General features: G+C 38.9%; 1 protein-coding gene across 10 annotated transcripts in view; it reads right to left on the reverse strand.

Annotated features, from left to right (window-relative positions):
* SETD5 (SET domain containing 5) overlaps nucleotides 1-18,692 on the reverse strand; it is an 84,159-nt gene extending 65,467 nt beyond the window's left edge. For 5 of the 10 annotated variants that reach the window (XM_038565755.1, XM_038565760.1, XM_038565752.1 and 2 more), the window contains exon 1: nucleotides 18,520-18,690. The gene's annotated coding sequence lies outside the window, so the exon portion shown is untranslated. Of the gene's footprint in view, nucleotides 1-18,519 lie in introns of all 10 variants that reach the window. The other 5 variants (XM_038565757.1, XM_038565761.1, XM_038565756.1 and 2 more) reach the window with 2 other exon arrangements.
* Nucleotides 18,693-19,153: the final 461 nt, after the last annotated feature.

The following is a 19,153-nucleotide window of genomic DNA, read 5'->3' on the forward strand; positions in this document are numbered from 1 at the left end:
TCCCATTCCTGTATCATAAAATATTGTCAGCTAATCTGAATTCATTTTCGCACTCCTCAATCACTCTAATCTAAAGCAACTTTCAAAAAATTTATGAGAAAGGAACACTTAAAAAAAGATTCTATTTATTTATTTTGGGGAGGGAAGGAGAGAGGGGGGAGGGAGAAAGGAGGGGGACGGAGGAAGGGTAGAGCAGGGAGCCCAACGCAGTGACATGGTGATCAACCCCAGGACACTGTGATCATGACCTGAGCCGAAGGCAGACACTTAACCCACTGAGCCACTCAGGCACCCTGAGAAAGGAACATTTTCAAACTCATTTTGCAAGGCTACAAATTCTCTGATACCAAAGCCAGGCAAGAATACCACAAGCCAATACTCCTAATGAACACAGATGCAAAAATCCTTAACAAAATATTCACAAACTGAATTCAGGAGTACATTAAAAGGATATACTATAACTAAGATTTATTTCTGAGATACAAGGATGGTTCAACTACCCTAAATCAATATATGTGATACACCACATCATGAAGTGAAGAATAAAAATAACATGATCATTTCTATAGATAAACTTGACAAAACTTAATATCCTTTCATGATAAAAAGAGCTCTCAACAAATTAGGTACAGATAAAATGTACTTCAACATAATGAAGGCAATACAGGATAAACCTGCAGCTAACAACCTGAAAGCTTTTACTTTAAGGAACAAGACAAAGATGCCCACTCTTGTCACTTTTATTCAAAATAGCATTGGGAGGTCCTAACCAGAGCAACTAGACAAAAAAAAAAAAAAAAAAAAAGGAAAAAGAAAAGAACATCCAAATCAGAAAAGTAAAACTGTTTGCAGATGACATGGAATCCTATCATAGAATACCCTAAGGTTCCACCAAAAAGTTGTTAAAGAATGAAAAATTGAAGTAAAGCTGCAAGATACAAAATCATCAGTTGTAGGGATGCCTGGATGGCTCAGCGGTTGGGTGCTGCCCTTCAGTTCAGGTCATAATCCTGGGATCCAGGATCGAGTCCTGTGTCGGGCTCCCTGCAGGGAGCCTATTTCTTCCCTCTGCCTCTCTGTGTGTCTCATGAGTAAATGAAATCTTTACAAAACAACAACAACAACAACAACAGCAACAACAAAAACCCAGTTGTTCTATACACTAACAACAAACTACGGGAAAGAGAAATCAGATGGGATGCCTGGGTGGCTCAGCGGTTGAGGGCCTGCCTTTGGCTCAAGGCATGATCCCGGAGAGCCGGGATCGAGTCCCACATCAGGCTTTCTGCATGAAGCCTGCTTCTCCCTCTGCCTATGTCTCTGCCTCTCTCTCTGTGTGTCTCTCATGAATAAATAAATAAAATATTAAAAGGAAAAAGAGGAATTAAAAAACAATTCTAATTACAATAGCATTAAAAATAAAGTATTTAGCAATAAATTTAATCACGGAAGTAAAAGATCTGCATAATGAAAACTATAAAACACTGATGAAAGGAAATGAAGACAAATGAATCGAAAGATAGTCATGTTCATGGATTGGAAGAATTAATACTTTTTAAATGTCCATACTATCCAAAGTGACCTATAGATTCAATGAAATACTTTTGAAAATTCCAAGGCAAAAAAAAATAAAAAATAAAAAATAAAAAATAAAAAAATAAAAAATAAAATTAAAAAAGGAAATTCCAAGGCATTTTCACAGAAATAGAAAAAAAAAATCCTGATATTCCTTCTATGGAACCACAAAAGACGCTGAGTAGTCAAAAAACAGTCTTGAAAAAGAACAACAAAGCTGGAGGCAGCATAATTCTGGACTTCAAACTATATTACAAAGCTGTAGTTATCTTAAAAAGTATGACCCTGGCATAAAAGCAGACACATAGATCAATGTAACAGAAAAGAGAGCCCAGAAATAAATCCATATATACACTATCAATTAATTTTCAACAAAGGCACCAAGAGTATACAATGGGGAAAGGACAGTTTCTTCAATAAATGGCTCTGGGAAAATTGAAAATCCATATGCCAAAGAATGAAACTAGACCCCTATCCTTTACCATATGCAGAAATCAACTCAAAATGGATTAGACTTGATTTAAGACCTAAAACTGTATAACTCCTGGAAGAAAACAGAGTGCAGGGTCCCTGTCATTGATCTTGTCAATGATTTTGGGATTTGACACTGAAAATAAAGCCAACTAAATAAAAAATAAACAGGTTGGATTACAGCAAACTAAAAGCTTCTGTACAGCAAAAGAAACCACCAACAAAATGAGAAAGCAACTTATGGAATGGGAGAAAATATTTGGAAACCACATATCCAATAAGGAGTTGATAAAAATATATACAAAATTCATCCAACTCCTCCCCCACCCCCCACCCCCGCCAAAACTCTTACAAACTCAATAGCACAAAAAACCAATTAACTAATGGGCAAAGGACCTGAATAGACATTTTCCCAAATAAGACATAAAAATGGCCAAAAGGTTCTTGAAAAAGGTGCTCAACATCACCTATCAGCAAGGAAATGCAAACCAAAACCATGATGAGGTATCACTCATACCTGTTAGGATGGCTATCAACAAATAACAGGAGATATCAGAAGCTAGTGAGGATGTAAGATAAAGGAACCCTTGTATATTGTTGGTGGGAATGTAAACTAGTAGAGTCATTATGGGAAACAGTATGCAGGTTCCTCAAGAAATTAAAAATAGAACTACCATATGATCCAGCAATCCCACTTCTGGGAATATAGCCAAAGGAAACAAGATCACTATCTTGGAGAGATACCTATACTCCACGTTTCCAGGAGCACTATTCACAACAGCCAAGGTATGGAAACAACCTAAGGGTCTGTCAAAGGATGAATTAATTTAAATATATGATACTTATCTATTTACCTACAGTGGAATACTATTCAGCCATTAAAAAAACGAAATCCTTTCACTTGTGATGACATGAATAAGCCTGGAGAACATTATGCTACCTGAAATAAGCCAGACAGAGAGAGAAAAATACTGCATAGCATCACTTACATGTGGAATTGTTAAGAACAAAACAAAACAAAACTGAACTCACTGAATCAGAGTAGAATGGTGGGTGTCAGGGGCTGGGGTGTAGGAGAAATGGGGAGAGATTGGTAAAAGGGTACAAACTTCCAGTTATAAAGATGAATAAGGTCTGAGGATCTAATGTATATATAACATGGTGACTACAGAGAGTAATACTATATATTGCAGAGTTGAAATTTGCTAAAAGTTCAGAACTTAAGGTTTCTCACCATCTCCCAAAAAGAGTGAGGTACATACATGAGGGTGGAATGTGTTAATTAACTCAATTGTTGGAATTCTTTCACAATGTTTATTAAATCATGTTGTATACATTTTTGTCAATTACATCTCAATAAAGATTAAAATACACACAATCTTCAACACTAGAATTTATGAGCAATCTGGTGGTACACAGCTTTATCTGCAAAGATAAATGTATCTTGAAATCCTAAAGGTAAAAATTTCCTTTAACTCTGATCAGCATGTGTCACTAAAGCCACTTCGAATAAAACAATTTCTACTAACATCTGAAAAGAACCTTGGATCCTGAAAAGAAGCTTTTCTTTCTTTAAAGCTCCCTTTGGGGGGAGGGCTCAGAGGGTTGGGGGACTCAGTGGGTTAAGTATATGCTTTCGGCTCAAGTCATGATCCCAGGGTCCTGGGATGGAGTGAGCTCCTCATCAGGCTCCCTGCTCTGTAGGGAGCCTGCTTCTCTCTGCCTGCTGTTCCCCCTGCTTGTGCTGTCAAAGAAATAAAATCTTTAATCAAAAAATAAAAAAATAAAGCACCTTTCTCTATTATATACTTCTTTTTTTTTAACTTTATTTATTTATGATAGACACAGAGAGAGAGAGAGAGAGAGAGAGAGAGAGAGGCAGAGACACAGGCAGGAGAAGCAGCAGGGTCCATGCAGGAAGCCTGATGTAGGACTTGATCCCAGGACTCCAGGATCACGCCCTGGGCCGAAGGCAGACACCAAACCGCTGAGCCATTCAGGGATCCCCTAATATATACTTCTTAATGTGATATCTATGTTACAGATACATATATGTTCTAAATACAAGTACATTTCTAAAGTCAGAAGTCTCAAACAAATTTCAGCTGCACACCAATTATTCCTTTGTTAAACTGTTGATTCTTTTCAATATAACCAATGGAATCATGAAAATCAAGTGCTCTATTTATAGCATGAAAACATTACTTATCCCAAAGTGAAGATAAAGTTTACAGAATCGATCAAATATTCATAACAATAATAACAACTCCCAAAATAAAAGCTAACATTTACTGGATACTTATTTTATACAAACCACGGTTTCTTCAATCACTTTACATGCAGTAGCTCATGACATGCCCACAACTTTATGAGTAACGTACTACTCCTATTCAGCCAAACAAACTAATCAAAAATCTTGGGAAAGGCTAAAAGCAGGAAACCAGCAAACTAGAATCTGAACCTTGGTCTTCATTTTAAATAACTATTGCTTCACCATTTGACATATCCTGATTTAATATTTTTTAATCTATAAGTATAATGTGACACATATTGCTGAAATATGATAATGTTACTTCTTTTAGGTATTATAGTTCAAAAGGATAAAACAGATTTCACATTCAACAATTTAAGATTTTTAAAGATTTAATATTTAAGACTTATAAAATCAAGTAATTTGAATTTTAAATGACAATGTTAAAAAGTAGATGACATCCTTTCTAAGAGAGTGTCTATTTTCAGGTCTAAGAGCAAACCATTCAAGGAATGTTAATTGGTGAGCTTTCTACTACAAGTAGCAGCAGTGTCCCAAGTGGTAGTCAGGTTTAAGTACTTGAAATCATCAGAGACAAATGGAAAATGATCTAGTATTTTAAGAGATTATTTTTATGAGAGAAAGGAAGTTTCTTGTCTTGAATTATATATATCATAACAAGAAATTGTGGTTCCTAGAAGAATAGAAAAGTCCATGATCCTCTTCCATGGACTAAAAATAATTATTATTTTAGAAAAATCTATAAGCAGATAGTTTTCATAAATTAACCTAAATGATTTTTGTGTTATAGAAATACTATGACAAAACTACTTTAAATATTCATGATGAAAAAAAATATTCATGATGAATCTGTCAAATCTTACATATAGGGACAGGAAGAGATTAGGTGAAAAAATACAATAAGCTAGATTTCCCTGACTACATGAAGATTTGTACATTTCACTTAGTAATGCTACTTTATGTAATTTTAAAACAAAAAGTAATCCCTGAAAAATCTGAGATTGAGTTGAAACAAATTAATCTCACTGTGTATCAAGTTGGTAGCACAGCCACATAGAAAAGAATTATTCCAAGTGACTTTAAAACATTTTAACTTGACAGTATATCCTTAGAGGGATATATCCTAATGGTATAAATAAATAAACTCACTTTCCAGTGATCGTATTTTTCCAGCATTCTAAAACTGTTGTGTGTACAATGTAGGACAAAGCAAAGAGTAATGGCACTGATGTTAGTGGAAACTAGGATTTGGGGAATGAGGGAAAAGATGATTAATGTAAAAAATTATGTAGTATTCAATTCCAAATAAAAGTTATCAAATACCAACAACTAATATTTTTTCAAAGAAACAAAAGTAGAAAAAAAGGATTTTTTAGTCCTATCTAAAAGGTCTAGAAACCAGGACCAACCCAAGAGCAATGAACTCCTACCACCCACACTGTGGTCTCTAGGTACCATTTCCTACTAAAAGAAACCAGTATGCGCAGAAATGAGTAATTCCAGGTTTGGGGCAGGAAATGTCAAAATGATCCTAGAACACCTTGTCATACTAGAAAGCAAGGAACCAATCAAAAAAATAAGCCAGGAAACAATTGGGAATGAGTAAAAGGGCTCAGAAGACAACAGCCAAATGTACAAATTGAACGTCAAAAACAGTAACTACAAGGGTCTGAAACATATCAAACATATTGCAAACCATAAGTACACAATAATAGCACTTCACTGATCACCTAGGAAGGCTGCTAGGTTACCAACCCATTATTCTGAAAACTGGTAAGGGGGATAAAACAAACACTGATCTTGCCTTTTTTTTGCATTCAAAATGTACCACCCTAGGATAACCAAATATATGAGAGGGAGCACTACAAAAAATAAATAAGGTAGTGATAAAATATTACCACTTTGCAGCCATAAAGGAAATAATGAGTGCAGGCCCATGGTTCTCAACGTGTGGTTTGATAACTGATGAAGTTCCTAAGATTCTTTCAGGGGGGATGTGAAGTCTTTCTCGTTTCAACTACATATCGATGTGAGGACAGAGTTTCTTCAGTCCAAATCAACTTATCACAAGAAATTAAATGCAGAAGCAGCTGTGAGAAAGCAGCTGTCTTCTATTAAGTCAGACACTGAAGATATTTGCAAAAATGTAAAACAAGGGATCCCTGAGTGGCTCAGCAGTTTGGCGCCTGCCCTTTGGTCCAGGGTGTGATCCTGGAGTCCTGGGATAGAGTCCCATGTCGGGCTCCCTGCGTGGAGCCTGCTTCTCCCTCTGCCTGTGTCTCTGCCTCTCTCTCTCTCTCTCTCTCTCTCTTTCTGTGTGTCTCTCATGAATGAATAATAAATAAATAAATAAATAAATAAATAAATAAATCTTTAAAAAAAAGTTAAACAATGCCACTTGAAGAAAAAATTTTGGAAATATAGTTATTCTTCATAAAAGTAATGTCATTTATGTTAGCAGGATTTGTTACCATTATTTTAAAATTAGTTGATAAATAACTTAAAATGTTTCTGTTTCAATTTCTAATCTGGTGAATCTCCAATCCTTAGAATCTCTTTGGGGCTTTCAATTTTTTAAGAGCATAAAGTTTAAGAATGGCTGATACAGGCAATGAATACCAACAGCTGCTTAACATTACATAGAAAGGTAGAAATTATGTAGCTTAAAAAAAAAAAAAAAAAAGATTTATTTATTCATTTGAGGGGGGCGGGGGAGAGGGGTGGGGAGAGAGGGCGCACAGGAGCAGGAAGAGAAAGAATCCTTCCAGCAGACTCCCTGCCTGGTGCAGAGCCCGATGCACAAGGCTCAATCCCAGGACCCTGAGATCATGACCTGAGTCAGATGCTTAACTGACTGAGCCACCCAGGCGCTCCCATGTTATGTAACTCACAATGCAAGTACATAGTACTATTATAAAGTATATTTACAATCCACCTAGTAACATGAAATATGGGCAGGGGAAGTCATCTAATAGAATATGTTAACTGACACCATGGGGATGCAACCTCCAATATTCAAAGAATAGGAACTCTTTACACAATGGCATATTTAAACAAGTATATAATATATACAAGAGAAAATAATCTATAAACACTCAAACTTATCAACTTAGAGAAATGTATGGACCTTCTCTCAATCAAATGGAATGGTTTATTTTCTAAAAGATCTTATTTATTCATTTGAGAGAAGAGAGCTTAAGCTGGGGGGGAGGGGGGAACGGAGGGAGAAGTTACTTCATAAAGTAGGATGTCTGTGTCTCTTCTTGTTGCTTGGTTTATTCTGCAAACTTCAAGCCATTCCTTTTCATACCAACTATTTATGATAAACTACGAAGGGAAAGTTACACTTACTCAAGAGCCTTCCTTCTCTTAAGATACAGATTTTACATGGGTCTCACACATGGCCTGCTAAGACAACTACTCAACTGACGAACGGATACCTTATTCTGAGTAACGCCTCAGATCTTAGTGACCTAGGAGTTAAGTTAGGAAGAGTGAGGAAAAAAATATCTGGGTCAGGTCAACCAGCGGAGGCTCCAAAGTAAGAGCCTTGGGTTGCCATTATTACCTACTTGTTTAGTTCTAAATAGCTTGGCTACAATAAGTTCAGAGCTCCATAAATGATGCTAGCATCATTTTTTACCCAGGAATTTTTAGTAAATATCTGATGTTAGTACTCCTTATATAATGAACCACCAATAAAGTGACTACCCATTTAACCTATAAGTATTTTATACCACTTCACAGGTTTTAAATTTTTGGGTAAACTTTTTCAAGAAAAGTAGCCTAAATATGAAAATATGTAAAAATACAGAACAATTTTAGCCTCATCTGAAAATGTGCAGATACCACGTCAACCTACCCTTATTTTGTTCTATTACTAGGCTATGACATTAAAGTTCTAATTGCCATAAATAAAACGAAATATGTCTAGCAAGAACAAAATTAAAAAGAGACTTCAAAAATTTGGACTTGCTTCTATATTTTCCTCAAACTTCTAATTTTTTTTTTTAAAGTCATCCCACTTAATATTTTTCAGACTGTGGGCATAAAGACATTTAATTTGTGTGGCCACAGTAATTTGTAACATAAAAATTGAGAAAATAAAAATTTATGCATTCATACAACAAACTAATGCTACAGTCACCATGCAATCAGTCATACTGCCCTAAAGTTCCTTTTCTTTGTTCTATTTTAGGAGGTTAAACTCTTTTGTCTTAGAAAGAAAATAAAGTATTAAAAAAGTGCCCTTTAGATTCTAACCCAAATGTTACCATAATAAACATTTATTTTTTATTTTTTTTAATTTTAAAAAATTTTTAAATTTATTTATGATAGTCACAAAGAGAGAGAGAGAGAGAGAGAGAGAGAGAGAGGCAGAGACATAGGCAGAGGGAGAAGCAGGCTCCATGCACTGGGAGCCCGACGTGGGATCGCGCCCTGGGCCAAAGGCAGGCGCCAAACCACTGTGCCACCCAGGGATCCCCGAACATTTATTTTTTAAGTAACCATATCTGTGTCTCTTCCTTTTCTCTCTGGTTTCTCTTATAAAAAAAAGTCAACTCTCAACAGTCTACATTAATAAAGGAAAATGTAACATAAATGCAGAGGCACTCTAACTGCCAACAGGTCCTTCCACTTAAATAAAACCTTCCTTGGATACTGAGAATGCCCAAACAGTTGCTTATTAACTAGAGATCATCCCCCTTCAGAGATATGAGAGTATAAATTGTGTGTTTTGTGGCATGCGCGGAGGTTGGTAGAAAGAAATAGAACTTTCCAACGTAGGCTAAAGATTATAACAGGGCAGGAATAAAAAACCATGGAGACCCAGGGGGGCGGGTGGGGAGCACAGCCATTAACAACCTCATTCAAAATGACAAACAATGGGTGCAAATATCAAACAATGAGACCCATTTGGACATATGTTAAAATTAACAGGTCAACATAAAATATGCTGACATGATACTAGAACATCCTAACCTGATCATAATTTCTGAGAGTTATGAGATAATACCTTACTATACTCAGTGGTACACATAATTTAGATTCTTGGGTTTTATTTGACTTTTTGTATTTTAGGAATGGGGAGAAGAAAATCTCAGCATTAGAAGACAGTAAAAATGATAAAAATAAAATTTGTTTTGGGTGGCAATATGAGAAAACAAAGGCTTAAAGAACTTAAATTTGCAGCTTGAGGAAAGAACCGAATAATGAAAAATTTGTACACAATTAATTTCACCTCCACTAAGGTAAAGGGACAAACATATAAAAAGGCTTAAGGTTTTTTTTTTTTTTTTTTTTTTTAAGATTTCATATATTTATTCATGAAAAACAGAGAGAGGCAGAGACATAGGCAGAGGGAGAAGCAGGTTCCTTTCAGGGAGCCTGACATGGGACTTGATCCCCTGACCCGGCATCACACCCTGAGCCAAAGGCGTAGACGCTCAACCACTGAGCCACCCAGGCGCCCCAAGGTTTAACTTTTTAATCTTATTTTAGTCATAGCTCTATGTTACACAAATAAGTAATTCCCAATAAAACTGAAAATATTATCCACAGAAGAGATTTCTCCCTTTAAGTTAATACTGGAGGTGGCATCTGGTGGTGATGATTGTGTAAGAGCCAATGAAAATTAAGTATACTTACAATTTTTTTTTCCTGTAAGGTTAAAGAATCTGAAATGGTTTATTTAGAAACAAAGTCGAAGATACTGAAGTTATAAAATCTCCTTCATTACTGACTTTAAGAAAAGGACAAATTAGGGCAGCCTGGTGGCTCAGTGGTTTAGCGCCGCCTTCAGCCCAGGGCCTGATCCTGGAGACCCGGGATCAAGTCCCATGTCAGGCTCCCTGCATGGAACCTGCTTCTCCCTCTGCCTGTGTCTCTGCCTCTCTCTCTCTCTCTCTCTCTCTCTCTCGAATAAATAAAATCTTTAAAAAAAAAAAAAGAAAGAAAGAAAAGGACAAATTAATTTTGTACTTAAGTACATATAAACAAAGTCACAATCTAACCATAACAAAAAAAAATCCTATGAGCCCATCAGTTTTTCCCCTTTGTCCTAGTTTCTTTTTTGCTGGGGAGAGGCATTATGGGATAATAATAGCAGGAAATAAGGTGGAGCAGCTGCACAGGCAAGATGAGGTACAGTGCTGTGTTTTACCTCCATTCTCGTCTACTGCTGGTGGGGTCTCATTGAAAATCAGATTAGCTCTTTGGGGAACCAAAGCAGTTATCAAAACATCTGGGTTCAAATCCCCCCCCCCCAATTCCCAGAACTTTTTAGGGCTTCTGGCAAGTTTCAGGTAATAGTAGCAGAAGAAGCCAAGATGAAGAGATTTCTAGTATTTGGGAAGAGGAGTGTGTGTGTACACGCACCTGAGTGTGAAAAGGATGTTTAATGTTAGAAATGTGATACACATAGAGAAAACGAATTGGAATGGAGGCCAGGTTTTGAACTAGATTGTTTCTTTTTCTTTTTGTAATAAATTAATTTGCATCATGTTCTATTTTTTTAAAAGACTTTATTTATTTATTTGAGAGAGAGTACGGGGCGGGAGAGGAGAAGCAGACTCCCTGATAAGCAGGGAGCTCCATACAGGGTTAGATCTCAGGATCCTGGGATCATGACCTGAGCAGAACACAGATGCTTAACTGACTGAGCCACCCAGGCACGCTGAGCTAGATGGCTTCTATTTTAGTCCCACAAATTTATGGAAATAATTCACATGAGCGCATTATAAAGAGAAGAAAGGACTATCCTAAATTTTTACAGTAATACAAAATATAGCTCACTAAACTTCATGTTAATATTGTTGCTTTCTGGGATCCCTGGGTGGCGCAGCGGTTTGGCACCTGCCTTTGGCCCAGGGCGCGATCCTGGAGACCCGGGATCGAATCCCACGTCGGGCTCCCGGTGCATGGAGCCTGCTTCTCCCTCTGCCTGTGTCTCTCTCTGCCTCTCTCTCTCTCTCCGTGTGACTATCATGAATAAATAAATTAAAAAAAAATATATTGTTGCTTTCTTCACTAAAAAAAAAAAATACAAAAAACCTTCTAACTAATGGCAATCATAATTAGTCACTAAAATTTCCCTTTTCAGGTCAAAACGTTATATCATTACTGCAAAAACCATTACACATAAAAATATAATGTTAAATGGGTAACACATTTAGTTTTCTTTTACAGAGGGAAATGACACAAAAATTGATCAGGTTTGCTTAATATTAGAATGTGCATTACAGACCATTTTTTCCAGTTATTCTATTAGGTTAAACCATCTCTTCATTGCTTATAGCCAGTAGGTCTAAAACGGTGAGCAAAAATCAGCATGCCAGTTCCCTTTACCATCTTCTGCAGCTTGGATAGAAGGCAAAAACTTTAAGGCTAGTTTAATAACATTGCAATACAGGTGGTATCTAATGCAAGTAACAGATGTACTATTGGAAAACTGAGTTCAAACCAATTACTTTCTTTCCTTTTCTTTTTTTTTTTTTTTTTTTAAAGATTTTATTCAGCTATTCCTGAAAGACACACACAGAGAGAGGCAGAGACATAGGTAAAGAAAGAAGCAGGCTCCCTGCGGGGAGCCCAATGAGGGACTGGATCCCAGGACCCTGGGATCAAGCTGTGAGCCAAAGGCAGATAGATGCTCAACCACTGAACCACTCAGGCGCCCTCAAACCAATTATTTTCAAATATTAAATTCTCTTAAAATATATTAAGCATTTAAAAGAACCTCATCATATATTCCTTTATAAAAAAGGAAACTTTTTTAAAGATTTAAAATCTTTATAAAGATTTAAAAAGATTCAAATAATTGGTATCTAATTTGTATGTGAATGCAGTTCTTTTATACATATTTTCTTTAAAGAACTGGCACTATTTGACATGCTAAAAGTAACTAAAAACAGGGGCACCTGGCTGGTTCAGTCAGTAGAATATGTACTTTTGATCTCAGGGTTGTGGGTTCGAGCCCTACCTTGAGTGTAGAGATTACTTAAAAAAAAATTAAAAACTAACTAAAAATACTGTTCAGGTCACTGGTTTAACATTTTATGAAAACTTCAGAAGGAACCCAAACTTTGAACTATTTCATTGTGATTATGCTTAAAGGGCCAGATAACTCTCAAATCCCAACTCCATGATTCATATTAATTCTAATAAGCTGAATTGCAACCACCCCACTTTCTCCTGGAAGCTGAATACAAATGTATCAAACTAGGTTGTGCCTAACCTAAAAAGGGAGAAGGGCGCCTCAGGAATAATATCCAGTGAATATCAGGTTCTCCAGGAAGTAGGGATAAGACAAATAAGTACCCTTTCTTTAGTTAGCATTTTACTTGATGGCGATCCAACATATGAATGCTGGAGGGTGCTCTCCCTATTATTGGTCTAAAACTGGAGCTAACAGGGAGGGGCACCTGGCTGGCTTGGTACAGCATGAGATTCTTGATCTCCCAGCTGTAAATTCAAGCTCCACATTGGGTGTTAGACATTACTTAAAATAAGAATATAAAATCTTAAATAAAATAAAGTGAAATAAAATTGGAGCTAACAACACGCAACTATTTCACAAAGTGAAACATTATTCTACCTATTCTGGCCTAATCCTAATCTATTTAAAGACAATATGTAATATTGAAACATAAGTTTTATACAGATAAAATATTCTTTTCCATTTCTTAATGAGAATTCTGCTGTCAGATGCTCTAGAACTGGTCTCCTCAGGAGGTGACTTGTTATTTAGGACGGTGGAGGGCATGGGATTTGTTTTCTTTAGACCTCTACAAAGCTTTAGTTTTTTATTTTTCCTTGGAGGCAGCGACGGGTCTCTACCCGATATTCGGGGATATACTAAATTTGGGGTTAAGAGTATATAGTTGGCACAAATTCAGTGCTCGAGTGGGAACTATAAATGATTTCTTTAATTGTATGCCAAACTGAATAATCTCCCAGGGAAAAGAACCTCCTCCTCCTGCCTTTCCTACCTCCTGCCCCTCCCCCACCAACACTGCCTCCCTGCTGTGTAAAGAGCCCTTTGTCCTGCCCCGCACTTATCTAGCTGTTTGGCCATATTGACAGGCCAACTAAAAGCATAATAAGGGAGTCAGTCTGACATAAGCAGCTGGCAATTTGAAACAAAAATCTTCCTTTTCTACTCAGACCAAATCCTGCTGCAGAAGTCTCAGGCTCCTCCCATGCTTCCATCTATTTTTCAAACACGGCAGCAAGGAATTCGGCATTTTCCCTTGATTAGATAGCACATCAAAAACTTGAATCCCCAGATAGAGAAACAAATTCTTACAAATTCCTATATCCACTGCTTATTTTATGATTCGTAACATAGGTCAAGGAGTATTCCCAGCTCTGGGTGAATATACATAATGAACATAGCTAAGGAAATGATTCTTACCACTTCAATTTGCAATCTAAACTCTGAAGATTCTCAGACTACAAGAAGACAGAAAAGCACAGAAATCAGTCAGACCAAACCAACACTTGTATACATAAAGCAAAACTTGACAATAATCTTAGTGTTTTAACTGTAGGAAGATACTATTCCAATAAGCAAAAAATTCCTTTTCCCTGTCTTTATATCAAAGATACTTAATGTGACCCTTGCATCTCTCCCTGAGGTATTCAGCAAACAAAATCAATATGATGGAAAAACTGAGTGAGGCAGGATGGGATTACAAATTCCTTGCTCAGTAAAGGCTCCTATAAAGTAGGTTGAGATTTAGCTTCATTGTTTCTTTATTATCTCTCATGGTTTCCTTCATAAAGTGTTAAGAGCTTTTTCTAAAGTAATGCTTTCTAACAGGCCCCCCCTCCCATCATTACTGGATATCAGTTTAGAACTGAATATACAAGAGGATACTTTTCATAAGACTCTAAATGATTTAACAAAATATGTATTAATAAATGAAAGAAATATTCTATCTTTCATGAATTTCTCTGAATCTTTACAAGAGAGATCAATCGCTGCAAGTGAAAGGTTTAAAGTGCCATTTCATCACATATTTTGGAATTTGGGGCAGTAAAGAATGGTACCAAGCCTGGTCTACCACAGACGCATTACACTTATTTTCTAAAGACTGCCTCTAAAAGGACTTTTGTCAAGTAGGTTCCCTGCCCAGCGTGGAGCGCAACGTGGGGCTTGAACCCACAACCCTGAGATCCAGACCTGAGCTGATATCAAATTGGAAGCTTAACCAACTAAGCCACCCAGGCAGCCCTGAGAGGATGCTTTTAATCAAATTACAAATAACTACAAGTTGTACTACTAAATATACATTATCTCACATATTTTACAGAGTTCAGAGTAACTTTTGTCTTAAAGAAAATAGCCCTATCAGTAAGTTTTAGTTTTCAATACTTGAAACATTTTTTTAATAAATAAAATTCACTGCTAGGCCTTTTGGTTTCAGATTAAGCTGACAAATCACCAGAGCTGAACCAGAAGTTAGAAGAAAACTTTATTCTTGATCATAATCCAATTTGCAATAATAAGATGTATCCAGTGAATGTTAACTCTGGCCTCATGTTTCATTAAGTTATTTCAACACAAAGAGAATAAGGCAAGGTTCTCTGCACATCTCCAGTTTGCAATTTGTTATTTTCCCATCGAAAAGCAAAAAATGAGATGGCAACCCTCCACTACAAAGGCCAGAGTAAGTTCAAAGAAGTAAGTATGTAAGTTCCTAGAGACAAAAAATATTATCAGAATACACAAAAATTTTCAAGCATGGTTAAAAAATCCTATGAAAAGGGCCTCTATGATCTTTTAAAAAATGATTACATCAAGATCACAATGGGTTCCAAACAATAGAAAATACAAGTGAAAAAGCAATTATTTTACAAGGTAACTTTCATATTATGTAATAACTTAAACTAAAGGACATTTACATTTATCTAAGTTGTGTTAAACAGCCAGTATGAGTGAAGCCATACCGGCTCTTTTTATTAATTTGGCATCTTTTACACTTACTACTAATAAGAATAGAACCACCTAAAATATTATTCATTAAAGGTTGTATTTCGTTAGTCCGTTTGTATTGCTGAAAGACAATGCAAGCCACATTTGTGAATGACGAAACTCATTTCCATTCTTTTTGGTTCCTTGCCACAAATGCCAGAGTCAGATTACACATTATAGATGATTGTGGGATTTAAGTACATTTACATGAAACTGAAAATATCAAAATTCTGGGGAAAAAAATAGGATGCAAGAGTCTTGGAGGGGTGGGGGCAAAGAAAACACACTGACATCTATTAGATACTGTGTAAATGGTGGGTATATTTGGGTGGTGGTTTCCTACAAGTACTTCTACACTCAACAAACTGTTCTTCCTAATCAAAGATCTTCCTAATCTTTGCAAGAGCTGTGGGGGAAGGGTAGACCACATAAGGGACTCAGAGGCTGTCTTCTCAAGTATCCTGTCCTCTAGACTTACTCGATTTCTGAATCTTCCTTCTGGTCTATCCTTTATTTCAAACGGATCATGGCCAAACACACATCCTATGATCTTAGAAGACTATATCCAACACATATATAACGAATTGATTTCATATGCCAAACGCCAAAGAAATAATCTAATCTAGCGAGAAGTCTATACTAATACAGAAATTAAGGAAATACTTTCGAGATTTATATTTAGAAATCATTCCAAAAAGAGCAGTTCTTTTTAGTTATAATTCCCAATGTAGTAATACGTTTAGCAAAACATCTATTCAATAAGGTAAATGTGGCCTAGCAATTTGAGAGAAGGAGGTACACAAACAAAATATGGTTTTAAATGGATTGAAAAATCAAAACTCTACTGGAACTTTCAGACCTATCCAAGAACAAATCCCCAGATAAAAACCAAAACCAAAAACCAAACAAGAAAGAAGAGTCTTTAACTATGATCCAGTTTCCAGATGCTGATATCCATAAATGGGTAGGTTATGAATTGCTAACTCTCATCTTCCATCAATAAAACGCAAACCAGCTCAGCAGTCAAAATTCCCAGGAAAGCAAGGTTTCTTCTTAGTCCTGAAGCAGCCATTGCCTAAGTGCAGCTCCCTGCAGCCAACAGCATTAATGGACGCTGCACTGCTGTCCTTCCCTGGAGACAGCAGCCAGCACTACTCAAGCTTCTCACGTAGCAACCAGAGCTCCAGAGCCAGCAGCTGCTGCTGCCTTGTATACTCACCCCTGTGATCCAACCCAAAGGAACAACCTTCTTCTTACCCCACCCCCACTCCTTACACACTTTTTTTCTTTTCTTTTTTTTTTTTTTTTTGGACCAGTGCTCCATGCCAGAAGGGCTGGAATTATGCTTTTAGAAACAAACAATCCTAAGGTCATTCTTTTAGTTTTAAACTAAGACCCTTTTTTAAAAAAATCAAAATTTACCTAACTAAATCACAAATATCCATGTTTAAATTAAGCCAGCAATTTAGGAGTGAAGATTAAGTTTTCAAAGGCCAATTTTCCAAACACACTCTTTACAGTCAAATTTAAATTTGCAGCTAGAGACAGAGCCTTGTGTTTTGTCTTATCAAAGAACATTATTCATTTTTCTATACATAATGACAGTGTGAGTAGCCCTTAAAGACTAATCCCATAACAGGCCAGAATTTGGGGCTATAGAAGGAAACTAATGATCCTCCTGAGAAAACTGGAAGAAATCCAATAAAATTTTTTTTCCCCGTATGTCCTCCAAGAGGCCCAGAAACCTCTGATTATGTGAATATTCTTGCTTTAGTCCTAGCTCACATCCACATTCCACACATCTAAAATTACCCTTACAACTTCTCTCTTAGAGTGACCTAAAAACATTAATGACATAAAAATCAACCATCAAGAAATTTCCCCAAACAGGGTACACATTCTCCTGAAAATCTCTAAACACTCAATTCAGCTGGATCCCTCCCAACCAAAAAGTATAGCTATGCAACATCTACCCAACAACAACAAAAAAATGTAAATGTGACCTTGATCACAAATATGTCATTTAAAAGCAACTTGTTTAGTCAAGTTATAAAGGAAATTGGCAGAGAACCTGGGGACTCTTTCAGTACTATGACTACGGAGAAAATTGAGAGAAATGAACTAAAAGTACAGACAAAGCCCAATGGAACCCTGAGCTCTGGGTAAGAAATGAGTTACTGGTGAACACATTGCACAAGTAACATGAGAAAGCAGAAAATGCAGGTCATACACGCACCCCTGACCCAGACCAGCAGAGCTGGCTGCAGCATCAGTATCCAAGGGAAAGACCAGTTATTCCTACAAAGTGAGACAAGCAAAGGCGCTCTATAGAATAAATTAGCATAGAAGGGGCTTTCCCGACAGTTCAACTTTCCCTCTCACGCGATTCACCTACTTAAAAAAACCAGGGCTTTTTCTTACCACCATTCACCTCACATCCCTGGCTTCCACGCAGAGGGAAAGGATATTCATACAGGGTAAAATTTTCTGCTTTTAAAGACGTGCTCAAATGATCGCTCTCCACGCCCAAGGCAGGAAAAACGACACGATCTGGCTCAGCTCCAACCTCGAACCCTACAAATTCAATGAGGCTATCTCCGATACTGGGGCATACGCCACTGAGAGCCCAAGAATGTGAGGTGGGGGTGGCGAAGGTAACGTCTTCAGTGTGGGGCAAAGAAGCAATCTATCTGAGATGGGGACCGGAGAAGGAGACTGAAGGCGTCCAGGAACACTGGGGGGGGGGGGGGGTCAAGGCCCCCCCCACCCTCGAGAGATCAGAGTTGTCACAAGGCCGCGCGAAAAGGGGTGGGGGTGGGGGTGGGGGTGAGGAGGGAGGAGAAAAGTATGCCTGTGCATTTTTAGAGGAGGGCAGGGAGAGGCCTATCCTCAAGTAAAAGGTAAACGTGGAGTAGGCAGTTCCCAGGAAAAGGGGTGAAGAGGCGTGGGGGAGGGGAAGCGTCCTGATCCAGGAAAGGCACGAAAAGGGTAGTGGGGTCGACCAGATGACGGCGGGGGCCGCTCTCCCCGGGGAAGAGGGGTGCGACGGTGTGTGTGGGGGGCAGCGAGAGGGGTGAGAAGGGGCAGCATCCTCCGGTGAAAAGCCTGGGGAGGGCCCAGGCCCACGTCCCGAGAGCGAGCGCGGGGAGACGGAGGAGGTGACCCTTCCCTCCCCCAGGGCCCGGTCGTGAGGGCAGGTCTCTCTTTTCTGTCGGACCCTTACCTTGTCCCAGGCGCTGCCGGGGCCTGGGGCCGGGCTGCGGCGCACAGCACTCCCGGGAGGCAGCAGGACTCGAGTTAGGCCCAACGCGGCGCCACGGCGTTTCCTGGCCGGGAATGGCCCGTGCCCGTGAAGTGGGGGTGGGGGGCAGAAAGGCGGAGCGAGCCAAAGGCGGGGAGGGGGAAGGGCCAGGGAAGAAGGGGGGGGGGCCGGCACTACAGTGTTGGCGGACTGGCGGGACTGGGGCTGCGTGAGTCTCTCAGCGCAGGCGGGCGGCGGCCGCCCCTCCCCCGGCGGCGGCGGCGGCGGCGGCGGCAGCTCACTCAGCCCGCTGCCCGAGCGGAAACGCCACTGACCGCACGGGGATTCCCAGCGCCGGCGCCAGGGGCACCCGGGACACGCCCCCTCCCGCCGCGCCATTGGCCTCTCCGCCCACCGCCCCTCGCCCATTGGCCAGTTCGCCGCCAATCAGCGGAAGCCGCCGGGGCCTCCTAGAGAAGAGGCTGTGCTCTGGGGCTCCGGCTCCTCAGAGAGCCTCGGCTAGGTAGGGGAGCGGGACTCTGGTGGGAGGGGGGGGGTCCGGTGGACGGGCGGGGAGACGGGTGGCTGAGGCGGTCCGACCGAGAGACGCGGGTCG

Source organism: Canis lupus, chromosome 20, assembly GCF_011100685.1.
Source record: "Canis lupus familiaris isolate Mischka breed German Shepherd chromosome 20, alternate assembly UU_Cfam_GSD_1.0, whole genome shotgun sequence".
Lineage (NCBI taxonomy): Eukaryota > Metazoa > Chordata > Mammalia > Carnivora > Canidae > Canis > Canis lupus.